A 7,501-nucleotide genomic window follows, 5' to 3' on the forward strand; every position below is an offset into this window, starting at 1 on the left:
CAGTCCTTGATACGAGCTGTCTAGGTTTGGAGAATTATTTTTAATGCAAAGGGTTATTTTAATTTTATAAACAGTTGCAATTAAAAGAAACTATAATTCTAATCACTGAAGAAGCTAATAACTTAATTTTTTGCACTGTATTAACTGAAATAACCAGTCAGTGCTGCCCTCAATTCATCCCTTAGCCGTCACCATCCAATCCGAAACCAACTGGCCAGTCTGTCGCGCATGCGCATAGCAGTCAAACCTGAGCCGAACATTTATCGCACTTTTCACAAGAAGTTCGAAAAAGTCGAAACTGGTCGAACTCGAACCTCGATCGGTTCGCGACACCCCTAGCTGTCATCGCGCGAGCGATGCAGCAGCAGCTGGTTGCACTATTTCTCCATGGGGCACGGTGCCGTCGGGGCCGAGATGCGCTCCGATAGCAAACCGAAACTTGAAAACCCGTCGAATTTGTGCGGTTTTTCAGAAAGCAGTAAAATGCTTCGCGTGCCTTCCATCGTTCTGCAATTTGTTGATTTAGTGTTTTTCGATGATGCTGAGCAATTTTATAATTGAAACAACACAATATTAAAAAGGTTAATTACACAAAGATAATTAACAACTTAATTATCCCGGACTTTAATAATTTTCCTAAATAGGCCCCCTGGCGCAAAACTAAAACAACACAACCCTTTTTTTTTGCGACGCATAGTTTTCGCAATGCCGAATTTGTCCACCTTTCGTGAAACACTCTTTATATATTTGTACCATTTTCCTTTCTTTCTACTTATCAATAGCAAAGTCGGTTAATAATAAAATATTTTTGTTTTGCTCGAGGAGAAGAGGTATTGTATTTCCAAATGCAAAAATGCATTTGGAAATACAAATACTGGGATACATTAAAATGGTAGCTAAAATACTGATACTGAAATATATCTATAAAAGTGTATCGCGATACGTATTGGAAATACATTTTAAATAGAGGCAAAAAGTATTTGGAAATACAAATACAGGAATACATTTTAGGGAGGGCAGAAATACAAATACAGAAATACTGATACAGCAATACATCATTCAAATTTGTTTGAGATGCCAAATGAGATGAAGCTTGAAGTTGGAAGTGGAAGTTTTTGATTCTGAAATTACTTTCCCGTAGGCTTGGCATTTTGCCTTGAAGGTAGTGATTTCGGACGACGAGTAGTCTTCAGTGGACTCAAAAAAACGTTCCATCAGAGACTGACCGCGGTCCCTTCCCTGACATCCTGTCTGTCTGACGAGGGATGCGAAAAGACTTCCACATCTATATAAATTCTATGTCATCCTAAATTCCATCAAAATGTCACCATGCCCCTGTCTAATAAGGACGCCCCTGTCAACATTTATCATATGACGTCACGGCGGAATGAACTGGTATTTCTTTGTCTGTAGGTGTGGCCTTGAACATGAAACTTTACTTCGCTGTTGTATGAAAGGACAATACGTGCTTTCGTTGTAGGTTACCTCGCTGAAGATCATCCAGGCAGTGTCATTTGGAATTTTAAAGAATAGTGGACCACCTGAAGCATCCTGGAACACATGTCTTCCGTTACGGTTGATAAAATGATACGGTGGCATCCCTGTTGTGAAGGTCCTTCCTACCGAACCTCCGCCACCGACGCATGGATTGCAGTCCTCAAGTTTCGTCTTGCATACTCCAGATAGAGACCTCGTGGATTGCGACCTGATATTGCCGGCACAGGTGCGAGCTCTCCGAGAAACAGTGCGCTCGAGACAAGTCGCAGGTGTACGAAGTCTGGGTCGGCACAGCGAGGCCACGTCTGACCTCCGTCCTGGGTTTCGGACACGGTGGTTTCGGATCACCAGAGCAGCGGGTCATTTTCACGTCGGCTGATGACGTACCATTGAGCCGTGCAATATTACGGGCGCAGCCGCAGACGCATTCGAATATGTGTTGAACTTCACTGCGTGGGTCATCCTACTATTTCAAGTCAACCACCGCCCGGCTCGTGCTGCAATGGACTGTGAATGAACTTTGCCGGCTGGGTGTACTGTGTACGCTAAGGCAAAAGAGACGGTTAGCAGCGGGCTTTGGATGCCAGCAAACAATGACTCAAGAAACCCCTACCTAAGGACCTCCGGCACAAGATGCTCGGACTCCACTCCTGGCACGCCACCTGGTTCGAGTCCCCGACTAAGCGACACTTCTCAGAAGAGAGAAGAGGACGCATTGAAAAATAGTTTGGAGAATCGGAAGGAACCTTGGTCAGCATGGTAACAATGCCCTAGCATCTCCTTGTCCCTAATATCCTCAAAAGTAAAAAAAAAAAAAAAAAAAAAAAAAAAAATCGGATTTGTATTTTTTTTTTTTTTTTTTTAGGGGGGGGGGGGTGGGGTATTTCTCAAGAAATCTAACGAAATACATTTCACCCTGATTGTATCGCGATACAAAGGAACATTCAAAATGTATTTCAATACAGGAATACAGATACTGGTGAAAAAAAGGTATCGCGATACAGAAATACTGATACAAAATGTATTTCTGAAAAACTATCGCGATACATTTGTATTGCGATACTGGCCAACCCTGCCCTGTATTACGTTTCTCCCCTCCTTCCATATAACTCACATCAAAACCGAAGTTGACCTGCTCTAATTTCTTTTCCATTTCATTGAGATACATCATGAAAAGTGGAGGTGACGATGGACAGCACTGCTTTAGCCCTCTTTTTATTGAGGCGGGTAGTGTAGTTCCTATTTCCCGTGTTATAACCTTACTGTCTTATACACTTGCTGAAGTAACTTAACCAAATTCGTATCTAAATTATACTCCTTTAGCCGATCCCAGAGTTTTTCCTGGCACATTATCGTACGCTCACTTGATGTCCAAAGAAGCTAACCATAAAACAGTTAGGTTCTTCATTGTTATGTCTAAATTGAGTGGTGACGAATAAGTTATCTTCGTCTTCTATCTCTCCGGAATTTTGAAGCTCACCCAGTATTTGCATATCTTGTGCCCATTCCTCAAATATCCGCATTAGTAGAGAGTTTTAGTAGATCGTTCCGATCCCTCCGATAGCCCCGATAACGGTACTATGCATGCACAAGGGAGGCGGTGGCGGAGTATCGGGTATCGTTATCGGAGTCATGGGAACGATCTACTAAAACTCTCTAGTATCTGCATGTTATCGGGCGATATGACTTAATGTCGTCCTTGTTTCTTCTGCCTTTATATATTAGTCTCATTTTACTGCTGCAAGGGTTTGCAAAGCAAAAGCTTGGGCTGAGCTTCAGATATTCTTAGTGTTGGGCTATTGATTATCATATCTAATTGACATGAGCCGTTACCTGAATGTTTGGCCATGCTGATTGTCATGAACCCGAGCACTCGACTAGGGGTTATGAAAATCGCTTACGCCACGGTGTCACGTGACTCTCGGTGCGAAATCGTGATGTCATGTTACGTCATGCTGTCAACAAGGTTAATACATCTAGTGACTTCCTCAAATTAAATCGATTTAACGCAGTGAGTTACGTGACGTCACGAGGCCACGTGACATCACTTGACATGTATTGACACCATGACGTCACGTGACAGCTTGACACATGGTTAATCATAGTGCCAACAAAGGTGCCATGAAAACCCACAATTTATCATACGTTGCAATTATGTATATGACGATTCGATCAACAGATAGAAATACAGCCGCCAATTGTTTATTCCCATGTGTTCATTTTGTGATACTAGCAAAGAAGAAACAAAATATAACCTTGAACCGTTTTGAACCGGTTACCGTTGTTTTTTTCGGTTCGGTTCCGGTTCAGTTCCAAGATGGCGGCGAAGATTTCGGTTCGGTTCAGTTCCGGTTCGGCTAAAAATAACGGTTCTGTTCCGGTTTTCGGTTCGGTTCGGTTCCGGTTCGACACCCTGCCCACAGCAAACCGCCGGGGGACCTGCCCGACCGCAACGTGATCCCCGCAACGTTCCGCCGAGCGTGGGGGACACGGGACGGGTGGCATTTCCAGGTTTTAATGCGAAAGCATTAACTGTCCCATGGAGCGAGCCGACATCATCAGCTTTGAAGCCGCGCCCTCCTTTCTTCAAGTGAAGCCAGCTCCCAGCTATGAAACCACGGGAAAAGCCTACACAAACGGCACCTAGTTTTCCCGATCCCAAAGGAGCGGAGTAAAGCTGGTGGATTTCGGCTTCGGTCTCACTGGCTGGTGCGCGTCGACGAGGCTCCCGCTGGCCGCTGCGAGTCAGTTGCAACGACCGCCACCCCATGGCGCTGCCCGTCCGCCAGCGCTAGGGAGCCTACATACTCGCCGACCATATAGGCCCTAGTCAGCACGCTACAGCGCGCCGGTAACACGAAACGTCTAAGGTCAGAGCGACGAGGAGGGCGCGCTCTCCCGTTTACACATACGCTGCATACGATATAAGGAAGCGGAAGAATGACGTGCATGCTTTCACATTCACAACTCATAACAAGTGCTTAGGTGCACCTCGAGCGTTTTTCTTTTTTCATTCGACAATTATGGGGATTTTCTCTTACTTCGCTCTGCACTCCCCCATTTCCGTTTCCTCCTCATCGAACGTAGTGCAACGCCTCTTGGATCCGTACCTTTTGAGTCCCATGGGCATGCCGTCTGGGCCTGTTGCTGTACCTGCTGGAACCTTACTTTCTGCCATTTCCCATTATCTTGTGGTCGTCTCCATTATTACACAAATCTTCTCCTTTGCTCAAGCTGGGAGAAAGCCGATTCGATTGTCCCCTCCAGTTTTATCAGCAAGTGTTGGCAACACTGTCTTTCTCCCCTGCGCTTTAATGTGCTCCCAAAACCTTTTCGCCGCATCCCTATATTTTATTTCCATCATCCACTGCACTCCTACTTTAGCCCTGTATTAGAGCCAATGTCCCCTTTTCTGCTCTTGGAAATTCTCCCATTTTGATGCTACTTCGACTGGCAAGACTCCCCTTTTCCTTGCTCCCCTATGCCCCCTAGATGCCTTGTGATGAACCCACTGCGCTTCCCCACTCCGCATGCGCGGCCAACAGACGGCCATCTTGCATGCAGCGAAATCACGTTGCAGAGGTAGGCTGGCAGCAGCGTGCCGCAGACGTTTTCTACTCTTTCGTCGTCATTCACTAAACAAGTTGTTTTGAAACCCTGTGTAAGTGGTGTACGCAACGCCACTGACAAAAGAACCCTTTATTGCGATGCAATTTTAAGGAAAAAGAGTGCGTTTTCTTTGCCTCTTTCGCAGAACTTGATGACGTAGGGTGGGGGTCGCAGTTCCCCAGTGACGATATTTGAATACGGCTTAGATTGAACCAGAGCGTTGCGTGAGCACTCGATTTGGGCTCGTGATAATCGATATCTCGAAAACATTTGGGTAGTGGCTCGCGTCCAATTGCGGGAATGACGACAATAGCCGAACCCTAACAACGTCTGGAACTCGGCGAGTGTCCTGTGCTTTGCCAAACTCCAGATCATGTGGCCGCTTGTTCTGACTGTGTTGAGGGGGTGAACGCTGCCCATTCTTTTTTGCAACGTTTATTGCGTGGGGATAAAAACAAACGCATTTCACTGGACATAAACGTCACGGTTTCGTTCTAAGCGGTATCTGCGCAAAGTACAAAAATTGAAGTACCGCCCCTATAAAGCCCGACCTGGAAAACATTTTTCAAGCAGTGAAAATCCTCCTTGCCAGCTTTCTCATTTCCCCCTCTCCCACTGCTATCTTGACCGGGGGGGGGGGGGGGGGGGGGACCTCTTTTGTTGGTGCATCTTGGAGCCAGATAAGCCGAGAGCTTGTCCTCGCTCACCCAGCCCCCAAGATGCAGCAAAGCGCTGTCAAGATTGCGAAGAAATGGGAAGGTTGATGATTTTCACCCTGGTTGAAAAATACTTTGCAGGTGGGCTTTCGAGTCAAGAGGGCTAGGTGTAACTTTATAAAACATGTAATCCACCACCAATACAGGACCAATGATTGAAGCACTAAAAAAAAAAAAAAGAATGGTTGAGTATTACTGTTTAAGGGGGGACACTACCCAAAAAAGTTGATTTTTGAACCACTTGTCTGATTTAAATTATAGTTACAGGGCTTGTTTCTGTTGATGTTGAGGACCGTTCTGCCAATTTTTGTTAACCTGGGTGAAGTACAAAAAAAATTGCAAACGTTCAAAGAGGAAAGTTGGTGTGTCTGCACAGGAAAACTATTGTTTTGAAATTACTTATAAATTTGTCGTTTTCATGTGTTACATTCCATTAGGACAGTTCAGAGCAGATAACTATGGAGCTATATTTCTATGTAATACCATCTTTCATGACAAAAAAACCACATAAACACAAATACAGTTTTTTTAGATTTCCATCCTTTGTCTAAACTTAGTTCTTGAGCATGAAAAATGACAAAAAAAAAATACAAGCTCATAGTTATCTTCCCCTTAAAGGGAAGCTACGGAGCTTCTTGGAAAAAATGAGTTAGAAGTGAATTCTAGTGTATTTTTACCCCGTGAACCCGAATACCCAAACCATTTGCTGCGTAAGTATTGTTAAACGCGAGAAAAACGCGAAAGACAGTCGCTGTCCGTGACGTCATCGACGGCTCTTTTGGCTGCCCAAGGCTAGGGAGGCGGGGCTTCTGTCCTATTTTGAAATTGCTCGTATGGCTCTCCGGCGCGTCGCATTGAAATATAATTTGATATCTGTTATTCCAAAGGTGAAATGAACGCAATTCAAGCGTTTCTTCTCAAATGTAGAAGTGCCCCATCTTCCCTTTAAAATTTCACCCCAGAAAAACTCGTAAAAATGAATTCAAGTTTCGTAATAACAAAACGAGTTTTCCTAAACTGAAATTTATGCCAAAAAGTGGAATGGAGAAAAATGTGTTCAAAGTGCTCCAACCTCTACCTTTTCTTTATAGTTGGTGGACCGAAAATAATTTCTAAAAATTAACTATGCAGTGTAAACTAATGAAACTTTCTGGGAATACTCTCTAGATGTTGGTGGATGTAGATATGACATTTTTCAAAATCACCTTTTTTTCGCAGAAATTGTTTTTTCTGGGTAGTGTCCCCCCTTAAGGCAAGTCGAAATGTAGTGTGCCCTGCAGGCAAAGATAGAAAGGACAAGCACTAGAAAGCCAGTACGGGAAAGGAGGGCAGAGAAAGGGAAAGCGCTAGAAAAGTTTGAGGGGAGATCTCAACCCCCCAGCCTTCCTAGTGCACGCCCTTTCCATCCCTCGCCTGCCGTTGCCTTCGCCTGTACCGCAGGCAACTAGTGACAGAGTATAGGTTCGACATTTACACGCAAGTTTTAAAAAGTCCCGGAAGTGACGTATTGGCATCCGATTGGTGGAGGCAAGTGCCTCCACCAATCATATGCCAACACGTCACTTTGGCGACCTTTTAAAATGTACATTTAAATATCCAACCTGGACCTCCTGGTACATCAGCACCAAATGGTTTTATACCCTTCCAACATTCCAAAAGTAACCCACAGGGAGTCTGTG

The sequence above is a fragment of the Ixodes scapularis genome, unplaced genomic scaffold (assembly GCF_016920785.2).
Source record: "Ixodes scapularis isolate PalLabHiFi unplaced genomic scaffold, ASM1692078v2 PGA_scaffold6__148_contigs__length_123643588, whole genome shotgun sequence".
Classification (NCBI taxonomy): Eukaryota; Metazoa; Arthropoda; class Arachnida; order Ixodida; family Ixodidae; genus Ixodes; species Ixodes scapularis.